A 12288-nucleotide genomic window follows, 5' to 3' on the forward strand; every position below is an offset into this window, starting at 1 on the left:
AGATACTCAGGCTCCTCCCCTTTTCTGTATGCCTCTTCTGCCTGTTGACCCCCTGGCGCCTCATGCCCACCCTTGGCCACTCCTGCTAGGGTTGCCAATTCTCCAGGATTGTCCTGGAGTCTTAAGGAATTGAAGATTAATCTCCAGGACACTGTTGCGAACAACCCAGGAGAAAAATAATAGCAGCCTGAACAAAATTATGTGTTTTTTTTCACTTGCTTTGAACACTTTAGTTTATTAGTTATCAAAATATTGAAAACAGGAGAAAAAAGGCTGTTTGACTGGCAGTCAAGAATCACCCAATCAGGCAATGAAGAGTTTGCTCGCTTTTCAATTGGGGGATGGACGTGTTGGGTGACCAATGGCGCAAGCATAAAGGTGGGGCAGTTGGAGGTGGGAGGTCATATGATGAAACCTTCAGGAATACATCCAACCAGACCTGGCAGCACCATGTCCCAGGCTTGCTGATTTACCGGCTTTTTACCTCTAGCTGTCGCCACCTGCCTGTATCCTCTTCTGTTGCCAGCTTCACTGGCTGCCCTCTGCTGGTAAGAAGCCAGCTGCTTACTTTTTGAAAGCGCTCTGCAGTCGAGCTCACAGATACCTCAATAAAAGGCAATGGGGGAAGAGAAAAATAGGGACAGGGAAAGAAAGAGAGCAACAGTAAGGGAGAAGGAGATAGCAGTGGGAAGAAGGGGAGACAAATAGGGAAACAACGAGGGTGGTAAAGGGCATAAGTGAAGAGAGGGAGAGAAAAAAAGGGAAAGATAGCAAGAGATAGAAGTTCAGACAGACAGAAAGTCAGAGAGAAACACAAGAGAATTTCAGAGTGAGACAACAGTTCAGATAGAGAAAAAAGAGAATTATCGCCACACACATAACAACAACAACTTGCATTTATATAATACCTATAACATTGTAAAACATCCCAAGGAGCATTATCAGACAAAATTTGACACCGAGGCAGAAAAGGATTTATTAGGACACGAGATAGGTTTTAAGGAGCATTTTGAAGGAGGCGAGAGAGGCAGAGAGGCGGAGAAGTTTAGCGTGGGAATTCCAGAGCTTGGGGCCCAAATGGCTGAAGGCACAGTCACCAATGGTGAGGCAATGGAAATCAGTGCTGCACAAAAGGCCAGAATTGGAGGAGTGCAGAGTTCCCAGAGGGTTGTAGGGCTGGAGGAGATAGACAAGACAGAGATAGGATTTGGTTATTTATAGCCATGGATGAACTTGACATGTGAGTGGAGCCACGCATGAGGATGTACTTACAAAACATGAAAATAAAATCACTTTGCTCCCGAGCTTTAAGATTTTTCTCCAACAAAGTTAGGTACCAAATACTTTTGCATCATTTAACTGAAGGGAACAATATCACATGGATAATGGAAACATGTGCAAGACTTCACTGCAAGAAGTCATTAACACAAACTACGCTGAGTAACAGCAAGAGCTTCACTGGACTGAATCCACCAACTGGCATTTATCTGAAAGGAGAGAGTGTTACAATCACATGCAGTGCTCAGGGTCTCGACAGCAGAAATGAATTGTACAATGACAGTTCCATCATCACTAGACTGAACAGTGTTAACTTTCGCATTGATGATATACAATGAAGAGATGAAAGTCAATATAGATGTAATTATTTCACAACACAGTATTACTCATAGTTGAGTGACTCGGTGCGAATGAATGTAACAGGTAAGATTGGACAACAATAACTTGCATAGAAAAACTCTAGACATTTCAGAGTGGTATAATCAGACGAAAATGGAGTCAAAGAAAGAAATAGTATGAAGGGTGACCAAAAGCTAGGTCAAAGAGGTGGGCTTTAAAGACGGTCTTAAAGGAGAGTGAGGTGGAGAAGTGACAGAGGGGTTTAGGGAGGGAATCTTAGAGCTTGGGACCTAGACAGCTGAAGGTACGGCTGCCAACAGTGGGGTGGTGTGAAGGAAGAAGGTGCACAGCAGGCCAGAATCGGAGGAATGGAACGTTTTGCGGGTTGTAGGGCTGAAGGAGGTTACAGAGATAGGGAGGGGGGAGGGGCAAGGCCATGAAATGATTTAAACATGAGAATTGTGGGACTGGGAGCTAATGTCGGTCAGAGAGGTGGGTGAACGGGATTTGGTCCAGAATAGGATACAGGCAGCAAAGTTTTGGATGAGCTGAAGTTTACAGAAGGTGGAAGATGGGAGGCTGACCAGGAAAACATTGGAAGAGCCAAGTCTAGAGGTGACAAAGGCATGGATGAGCGTTTCAGCAGCAGATGGACTGAGGCAGGGGTGGTGGCAGAATACATATGGATGCTGGCCCCATGCCTATGGATGCTGCATGAAAGGGCAGCAGGTAGTTGAGGGGAACAAAGATAGAATCTTGAGGGAATCCAGATGTAACAGTGCAGGGGCAGGAAGAGAAGCCATTGCTGGAAGTGTTCTGGCTATGATTGGATAGGTAAGAGCGGAAACATGCGACGGTAGTCCACTGAACAGGACAGTGGAGGAGAGGTGTTGGAAGAGGATGGTGTGGTTGACTGTGTCAAAGGCTACAGAGAAGGATGAGGAGTGATAGAGTACCAGGGTCACTTTCATAGAGGGTGTCATTTGTGACTTTGATTAGGGACGTTTCACTGCTGTGGCAGGGGTGGAAACCTGATTGGAGAGATTCAAACAGAGTTGAGAGAGAAATGGGCATGGATGTTAAAGGTGTCAACATGTTCAAAACTTTTGAAAGGAAATGGAGGTTGGAGATGGGGCAGTAGCTTACAAGGACAGAGGGGTCAAGGATGGGTTTTTTGAGAAAAGGGATGATGACAGCAGTTTTGGAAGGGAGGTGGACAGTACCTCAGGAGAGGGTACCATTTACAATGTCAGTTAGCATCCGTGCCAAGAATGGATGGTCTAAATCTTAGTGACAAAGAAGTCCATGAGCTCCTTGCACTTGTTGGAGGTGAGACGGCAGGGGAGAAGGGTCTAAGGAGATGGTCGGTAGTGGAGAAATGAAGCTGGGGTGTTCTCTTTGCTCTCCAGGATGACCCTGGAGCAGTGAGTGGTTTTGGCAGAGGAGAGTGAGGCCCGATGGCACTTGATGTGGTCCAGATCTTACTTTCCCTGACAAAATAACAAAAATGATGGAACAATATTACCAAGCAGGAAACTGTTTTACAATCAGTTTCACGTGGCCATTTAGATAGTAGTGGACTTGGAAACAAGATGACACTAAGCATTTTTATTCTGTGCAATATTGAGCAAGTGGTTCACAGAATGTGTTTCACATTGTATTTGAGGAGCTTGAGTTAGCAACTTAGTGTAGCATGTGCTTTATTTTAAGATTTCAATTTGGCAAAAATAAGGTGGTCAACGAGTTTCTCAGGAGATTGCTGAGGGAGATGGCCAATGCTGTATAATGATTATTAGGCCAGTGTTGCAGGTGATGGATCAGTGGTAGCCTATTGATAGATGCTGTCAAATGTGATATGTTATTGCCTGGTGATGCTGAGTAGACAGCATTGATGTCACACCTCGAATGCTCACATTCAGTGCAGTGCAGGCCCAACCAAAGTCCAAGTTTCAGTACTGTACAGTAGAGTTGATGGTAAGGCAATACAAGATTTGAAGCTTCATCTCCAGCCAAGCCGTTCTGGCCCACCAAATTGGGTATATTGGCCACAGCGTCTGATTCATTGATTCACTTCTACAGTAATGCTGTTGTTGTAGTGGATGTTGGTACCAACTCTCAATGATGTTATTTCAAACTTGTTGACAAGCAGCTGATGGAGGCTGTTGATGGACGATCTTGGGCCAGTTAATTCTCAATCCAAACTGAATTTTCTTTGGATAGATGCTAGAGGACTTCTGACAGATACTGTTCATCTTCAGCAAAAAAGATCATATTATGAAGGTTAACAGTGATAAAAATAACAACTTGCATTTATATAGTGCCTTTAACATAATAAAACATCCCAAGGCGCTTCACAGGAGCGTTATCAAACAAAATTTGACACTGAGCCAATAGGACAGGTGACCAAAAGCTTGGTCAAAGAGGTAGGTTTTAAGGAGCGTCAAAAGAGGAGAGAGAGGTAGAGAGGCAGAGAGGTTTAGGGAGGGAATTCCAGAGCTTAGGGCTTAGGCAGCTGAAGGCATGGCCGCCAATGGTGGAGCGATGAATATCGGAGATGTGCAAGAGACCAGAATTGGAGAAGCGCAAAGACCTCGGAGGGTTGTAGGGCTGGAGGAGGTTACAGAGATAGGGAGGGGCGAGGCCCTGGAGGGATTTCAAAATAAGGATGAGAATTTTAAAATCGATGTGTGGCCAGACTGGGAGCTAGTGTAGGTCAGCGAGCATGGGGTGATGGGTGAACGGGACTTGTTGCGAGTTAGGATACGGGCAGCAGTGTTTTGGATGACCTCAAGTTTATGGAGGGAGGATGACAAAGAGAGCATTGGAGCAGTCAAGTCTAGAGGTAACAAAGGCATGGATGAAGGTTTCAGAAGCTGATAAAGAGGCCACCAAAGTGAATTCTAACCAGTGACCCATCTATTGTTGCTGTCATTTTATCCACAACTATATTGAAGAGTTCTAAAGCATAATACAGCTTTGGCAAACTCTTGGTTACCAGTGACTAATCAGCCAACACAAATCAAGTCAAATAATGTTACTGTACAATATTTGCATCCTGTTTGTTCCCGCCAAGGACCAAACTTGAAGAAAGAAATCAAATGAATAATACATGGTAAAAACTAACAGATAACTGTGAAGGTCAATATGTGTGGGGGAGGGGAGGAAGAATGGGGGCCTCAGGTTCCTCCACACCCAATGGGGTCTCCCTTTCATTAGCCATCAGTGTGGTATAGAGCACTGGCAAGAGACTCTTGAGTAAAACTAATTTTCATTAAATGGTTGATTATGACCTGTTGCTCACCATTTTCTGCTTTATTTTTGTTTTTGGATTTGCCAAAGCTGCAGATCTCACATGATCCAGTGTCACCAGTCTTTCTGAGAGAAGATGTTGGTGCGACATGTAGATGTCAGTACAACAGCTGCCGATTGCTTTTCTATCAGGACTATGTAGTGATTCCATTGAATAAACAGGTGACTGGACATCTTGGCACTCTTGTTCTCAGAAAGGTACAGAGCAGACACCAAGGAATCTATACGTCCGTTTATAACCCGAGAAAGACAATCATCACCACACAGCGATCCTGTGCAAATACAAATAACAGGCAAGAAATATGACCCATGTGGTCATTTTTTCCCAGATAACATATTTTATTACTGAATACATGTTTTCTCAGGTTCGGTGTTGAATACATAATAATAGAGTCAATGCTACTTTGCGGGTTACACAGTATTTGAAGGTACATACATTCAAAGTCCTCGACAGTCTACAATTATAGGGACAAAAAAAACCTTTCAGACACCTAACAATTAGAGAAAGTGATGACATATTTTTAAAGTTCAGTCCTCCCCAACCTGTTAACAATTTTGGTAGAACTAGGATCAGAGAAAATCTCACTAAGTTTAGAATGTCACTGACACAAAGGGACCAGAAGAAATCTTTTATCTGCCTGGTGTAACTCACTGACAATGTGAGACACATTTCTTTTGATTCTTTCCACCACACATTCGGTTGATACACACAGCAAGAATGTAGTGAGAGAAGACACCCAGGAATAACTCATAACCACTCTTTGAACCCACGACTATATGACTCAAAGGTGAGGATGTTCCAACTGAGCCAAACTGACACGATCTATAACATTCTCCAAATAGTTCTATTATGCAAAATACTCAATACAAATTAAAGTACACTACGCAACACACACACTTCATATTCCTTTATTTTAACTCACATTGTATAGTCAATGATACCCCACACCTTGGAGAAATCACCAATGTTGAAGAACATTGCTGCTTCTTCTATTGCTGTTTTTTGCAAAGTATTTGCAGGTGATCGGTTACCTGCCTAATGCAGCAGTGGATGGCCAAGGGAAACTAGGGATGTACAATAAATGCCGGCCTTGGTGTCCACATCCCAGATGAATAAAAGCAACTGCCTGCTGTGATTATTGCTTTAGGTGTGTCATGGTATCATAGTAGGTACAACACAGGAGGAGGCCATTTGGTCCATCATGCCTGTGCCAGCTCTTTGAAAGAGCCATCCAATTAGTCCCATTCCCCTACTCTTTCCCCATAGTCCTATAAATGTTTTCCCTTCAAGTATTTATCCAATTCCCTTTTGAAAGTTACTACTGAATCTGCTTCTACCACCCTTTCAGGCAGTGCATTCTAGATCATTACAACTCGTAGCATGTCTGTAAAGTCTCAGTGCCATGAAAGTCGAGGGAAGTGGTGACCTTGAATGCTAGTGGCCATGTAGTGCAATGCAGGTGGTGGCATGTCCCAGCAGATCTTTGTGGACCAAGTGGCACACTTCAATCACAGCCTCCCTGCTGACCTTAAGTGTCATCTTGCATCGGTTCTCCATTATGTCCAAGTTGCTGACTCTAGTTTGGTAGAGTCATTGTCTGGGGTAGTTTGTTCTGCAAGTACTGCCCCTTTGTAAGCACTCCACACTCCTGGGTCTCTCCCACAGCTGCTGTTACAAATGAAATATCTCATATATTTAACATCTTATTTTGTTGTTAATTTCAGATCGCCTATCAAAGCCAATGCTGACATCATCTTTAATGGTGGTTGTAAGAGGAGAGATTATAGATATGTTTTGTAAAGCTCCTGATGGATATACATGGAACATATTTTATTTGTACAAAAGCAGTTCAAAAACATTTAGCAGAATCCAACATGCTGCTCCACTGAGTAATTTTGTTCCTTTCTCTGTCCCAATCAATGAGTCCAGCGGTGACGTTTATTATTGCTGTTTCTATCAAATACAAGTATCAGGAAGACCAATTGCCTCCACAAGCAGTGACTCTGTCAAACTCATTGTAATAGGTAAGAATGTTGAGAATTAGATTAAATAAATTTTCAGACAGTCACATTACTGTGTTGCATATTATTTTAAAATCAGTTTTTACCGAATTCCACGAATAAGTTTCCAAATTTGTTTGGATTGTGAATCAGTAAAAACTGATTTCCTCCCACATTTGAGGAAAGATTTGGACATTTTTTCTCACCAAAAACCAAGTCCAGAGATGTGTGTGCACTGAATCCTTAATGTCAGGATGCACATTGAAGAGACATGATAATGACTACAACTACTTTAGTAATAAAATGGATACACTGCACACAGTGAACAAAATACACCATTCATAGCACATAACTAAATTTTAGCATCAACTATTTCATATTTCAGTCAGACTTTAAAAATATTTGTGCTTTATGATGATACTAAAACGGTGATGTGCTACTTTAAACATTACTTTTAGCAGTCATCAGTTATGCAGTGCACAGTCCATTCACACATACAGTAAATATATTTGACTGCTAAAATAGCTTGACAATACTTTATGATCATGGAAAATTACATTACTTTTGGAACTGCCTTTTGAGGCCCCTAAAATGCTGGTTGGGAACTGTAAATAATTGTCAGTTGTCATTTAGCCATCCTTGTTAATCTCTTGCTTGTTTTCTTGAAGCTTAGTGATGTTCAAAATAAAAACTGACTGTGCCTGATTTTCTCTGAATTTACCCTGGTTTTCGGGCTGTAATGTGAGCCCCTGATTTTTGGTACTGAAAACACCCAGAAATCCAGGTTTTTAAAACAGCAATTAAAAACTGACTTTAAAAGGTCCTTATTGTTACTGTATCGGAAGTGTCACAATTTCAGATACTCCTCTGTGATCCCATGAAGGAAACTGTAAAGGGAGTGAAATTCAGGAGGCTGAATGAAAGTAATTTCTGCCTGAAAGTTGATTTGAGAAAGTTGCCCTTGAAGCTTTGTTACTTGCTTCTATTCAAAGTAATTTTAATGTCTCAAAATGTTTATTCCAAATGTTACATTTATTTCAGATCCTCTCCCCAAACCATCAATTTCTTTGGAGCCAGCTTCTGAAGTATTTAGAGAAGGAGGAAACATCACTATAAACTGTGTAACTCCTGGTCAATATCCATCAAGCATGTTCCTTTTATATAAAGTACACAAGGAACATCATAGTGAAATCAGCACCTTCTCTCACAACGGTTACACAGCAGCTTTCTTCCTCAAGAACATAAATTCTACAACTAAAGGAAGATACACTTGTCAGTATAGAAGAAAGGTGTTAGAGAGATGGATTGATTCCCCTTACAGTGACCCTATACAGATAAATGTAACAGGTGAGTGACAAACCATTTGCTGAGAGCCCGGTGTGCAAATAGAGAGCACCTTTGGATGTGATATGATCTAACTTTCTTCAATGTATCTTTAAAATATCTCCAGATATTTTGCTCTGATTAAACTCGTTGAGAAGGCTAAATATTAGAATAATATCATGGACCTATGCAAAGAGCAGATGCAAAATGTGTAACGATTTATAATAACGAGCTTTACAGTGACACTAATTTCAGAGCATGTTTTAAATCAGTGGCTTTCAAATGTTTGTGTGCTTAAAGTGTGCTGTGCCTGTTGGGTGCCCAGCGGGGGCTAAGAGAGGAAGATCGACCTTACGTGAGTCCTACACAACCACCTGATTAGGTGAGCTGGAGAGGACAGATTTTCCCCTGTCTTCCCTTTATCTGCCCAGCTTGAGTCTGTGGACTTGTTCCTTCCCTCCTCTCCTGAAGACACTGATTCATGCTGCAGTACAGTTTACTTTTGCCAGCCACCCCCACCCCGGTATCTCATCCGGGTGGCCATCCACCACCCTAAACATTCATTCCCTTCACCACCAGCGCAATGTGCACTGCAGCAACTCGCCAAGGCTTCTTCGACAGCACCTCCCAAGCCTGAGACCTCTACCAACTAAAAGGACAAGGGCAGCAGGCACATGGGAACAACACCACCTGCATGTTCCCCTCCAAGTCACACGCCATCCCGACTTGGAAATATATCGCCGTTCCTTCATCGTCGCTGGGTCAAAATCCTGGAACTCCCTCCCTATCAGCACCATGGGAGAACCTTCACCATAAGGACTGCAGCGGTTCGAAAAGGCAGCTCACCACCACCTTCTCAAGGGCAATTAGGGATGGGCAATAAATGCTGGCCTTGCCAGCGACACCCACATCCCATGAACGAATAAAAAAAATTCATACATCAGCCTAGATAGCAAGTATCATCAGGATATTTAACTGTGGAGGGCATCGCAGTTAAGCCCGATCCAATCTCATGGACACACATGTACTTTCCAGTGGGGGTCAATGGAGACCATTCAGAAGCAAGAACCCTGGCTGATTTTTACCCTCTCTAGCCCAGGACTGCAGAGGTTAGTTTTAGCATCCCTACCGCTACCTTGAGAGAAGGGAAGAAAATTGGAAAAAGAAAGTAACACATTTCTATTAATTAGCACATCAGAAACAAAACAGTTTGAGTTTTAATTATTCAGAGTAAAAGTTCCTGTAGGTCTCAGCACGGCTACAATGATAGAAATCCCAGTGTCATGAGTTAAATGGTAACTACATCACTCGATTCTTCGCTTTTGTTCTTTTTTCCAGATCAGAATGTAAACAAAGAGAATCGGGATTCTGGTAACATTATTTAAGTAGAAAGCATCAGCTCTTATAAATGAATATGTTTATTGAGCACACAACTCAAAAAAAATAATGATCAGAAAATAATTAGACATTTGATATCTCTCTTATATGCTAATATGTAGATTGGAACTTCTTTAACATGAATTTCCTGTTTCACAGCTCGTGACTGGTGGAAACTAATTTTGGGAGGTGGTGTCGTTTTGCTCCTCGTTTGTAGCAGCCATATTGTTCCAGGCTAAACAAGGTAAGTGATCTATTTCTCGTAGTAAAAGATATTGCATTTTGCCACTTTCATGTAAAAAAAGATTTTTATAGGACAACTCCATATTCGCAGTAAGGAAATTAACAAGTTAGCACACCCCCACCTCCAGCTTATGGATGAAAGGCGACACAGTGAGGGAGGCAAGACAACAAGGGTGTCCAGTGCAATGGTGCAGTTTGAAAATATTTTTGACTATAGAATTTATCTGTGGGGAAAGGCATCTGTTTAGAGCCTTCCCGCCACTGTATACCGAGGGGCTGAAATCAGGGAAAAACCCCTCGGGCAGAATGTAAAATTCAAATTGATGTAATGAAATGTAATGTACCTGTAATGAATCTGTAATGAATCACCTGTATTGATTGTGATGCAATGAGGCACCCTAGAGTGTCATGAACTGTAATTATGTCCAATGTGTTCATTGAACTGTACTTGATGTAACCTGCAAATTGTATAATCTGTATTGTGTACGTTTGGAATGAGATAGACAACTGTATTGTTGCAAATTTTATGAATAAAGTATATTTTTTGAAAAAAAAATCATCAATAATGTTTCCTAATTGGTGAGAGTTCATAGATAAAATCATGATCAGCAACGAAATGGTCATTAATAATCTCCAATATCCAAATATTCAGGAGACACCAAGCCTGGAGGGAATACACAAATACTGGAATGGAAATGAAAATCGGGTGGTTTCTATGGATCATGCTGGAAAAATGACGGCATATTAACAATGCATGCCATTATTAATGCGCAAATCGGCCAGCAAGGTCAGGAGACTAAGAGATACGCCATGAGCTGTGAACCTCCAGAACTTGCTGGTCGATTTACGTCGCTCCGCCCTTTGCTTCGCACAAACAGCATCTCACCCTTAGACTCCCTGTTATTTTTAAGAACATGCTGGATTTGCACATTAATTGTCCTTTAAACATGCTGCAGAAAGTTAGGGCTGGCATTTAACAGCGTAAATACCTTTTTAACAACGTGATAATTGTTAATGCAATGCCAATCAACCTCTCTGGCCCAGAAAGGGAACAATTTAAATAATTTAATCTCATTCTTGCATGTAGTGAATTATTGTTAGAGATTTTAAAAATGACAAATTTTAAAATTTTTTTCTTACTTTTCCTTTCTGTCTCTTTTTCGCACTCTCTTAATCCCATCTTTCTTCCCCTCTTTTTATTTCTCTTTCTGTACCTGATTTGACTCTAAATCACCCTCCTTCTCCATCGTTACTCTGTTTCTTTCTCAATCCTTAAATCTAATTTTTTAAGGAAATACACTGTTGGCCCTGCCATTCACTAAGGTCCCAGATGCCGCATTGCCCTTGACTCCCCGTTATAAGCTCGCACTTTCAGCAAGTTACGGCGCAAAAAACGTTTGAGCTGAAGGGTGCAGAAAAAAGTCTAACTAACGGCATATGCCATGAGATGCCCTGAAACAGCAAGATCCGGCCCATGGGTAGCTGATCTGCAATGCCACATTTACACTGGGGTAGTGAGCTGAAAATCTACTTCTATCAGTTAAGACTAAGTAATTACATCACTCCTGGAGTTCTGGATTTAGGTCCTCTGCCCTTTATCGTGAATATAATGCACTGGCATGTCAACCTAGTTTGTATGCTCAAGCCCTGGAGTAGACCCTTCTTCTGATCCAAAGGCAAGAGTGCAACCAAGCAAACACTTAGTTCTGTTATTAATTCTATTAGCGACTATTAATTCCAAATACAATTATTGTAAATACAAAGTTAAATACTAACTACTTATCTTCTTTCAGCTAGGAAATCGTAGTAGAGTAAAAGATGAGAGGTAAGAATTCAGTAATACCCTGGACAGATTATAAACTCTTCACTGTATGAAGGGTTGGCCGTATTAGAAAAATGTTATTTTATCAAAACAGAAAAACATATAATTTTTAAAAAATCTTTAAAGGGAAACTCCATCAGGTGGTCAGCAGGGTGAGGATCACACATATACGTTAAGTAACTTGCTAACTTTTTTTTTCTCTGTTATCTCTTTTCCTGAATCACAAAGTGCTTTTTTCACTTTCACCTGTCTGCATGGTAAAAAGCCTGGTGTCCCTCAATGACTGCCACAGTGAAGATGTCCCAGACATGAGTAACATTTAGATTTAGCCAGCCACAGCAGACAAATTGTGCTGATTTTTGACCAGGAGGTGTATTTTCCTCAGTACGTAAAGTTAAATAAAAATCCTTTTACTGAACAGTTATTGGTTAACGATGTTACTTAAATAGGACAATAGGAAAAAACGTAATACAGTAAAAGAAAAGACAAAATAGAGACAAAGAATGTGTGAAAAGCTGAGGCAATGATGGGAGGGTAACTCAACTGAAATTAAATCAGGAGATGCTAGCAAACAGTGTGGGATCTAACAGTCCAAA

At 41.4% G+C, this 12288-nt stretch overlaps 2 long non-coding RNA genes across 3 annotated transcripts in view; one reads left to right on the plus strand and one right to left on the minus strand.

Moving 5' to 3' along the window:
• Positions 1-223: 223 nt before the first annotated feature.
• Positions 224-12288, minus strand: part of LOC137304296 (uncharacterized) — a 31926-nt gene continuing 19861 nt past the window's right edge. The window contains exons 2-3 of the long non-coding RNA XR_010958542.1: positions 4919-5198; positions 224-3869 (exon numbers count right to left, since the gene is read on the minus strand). This is a non-coding gene — a long non-coding RNA (uncharacterized lncRNA). The remainder of the gene's footprint in view (positions 3870-4918; positions 5199-12288) is intronic.
• LOC137304295 (uncharacterized) lies at positions 6597-10400 on the plus strand. Of its 2 annotated transcripts, XR_010958541.1 has the most exons (4): positions 6600-6951; positions 7969-8274; positions 9787-9871; positions 9962-10400. It is a non-coding gene; the product is annotated as an uncharacterized lncRNA (long non-coding RNA). The 2 variants fall into 2 exon arrangements; XR_010958540.1 differs by having other exon boundaries at positions 6597-6951; positions 9787-10400.

Source organism: Heptranchias perlo, chromosome 37, assembly GCF_035084215.1.
Source record: "Heptranchias perlo isolate sHepPer1 chromosome 37, sHepPer1.hap1, whole genome shotgun sequence".
Classification (NCBI taxonomy): Eukaryota; Metazoa; Chordata; class Chondrichthyes; order Hexanchiformes; family Hexanchidae; genus Heptranchias; species Heptranchias perlo.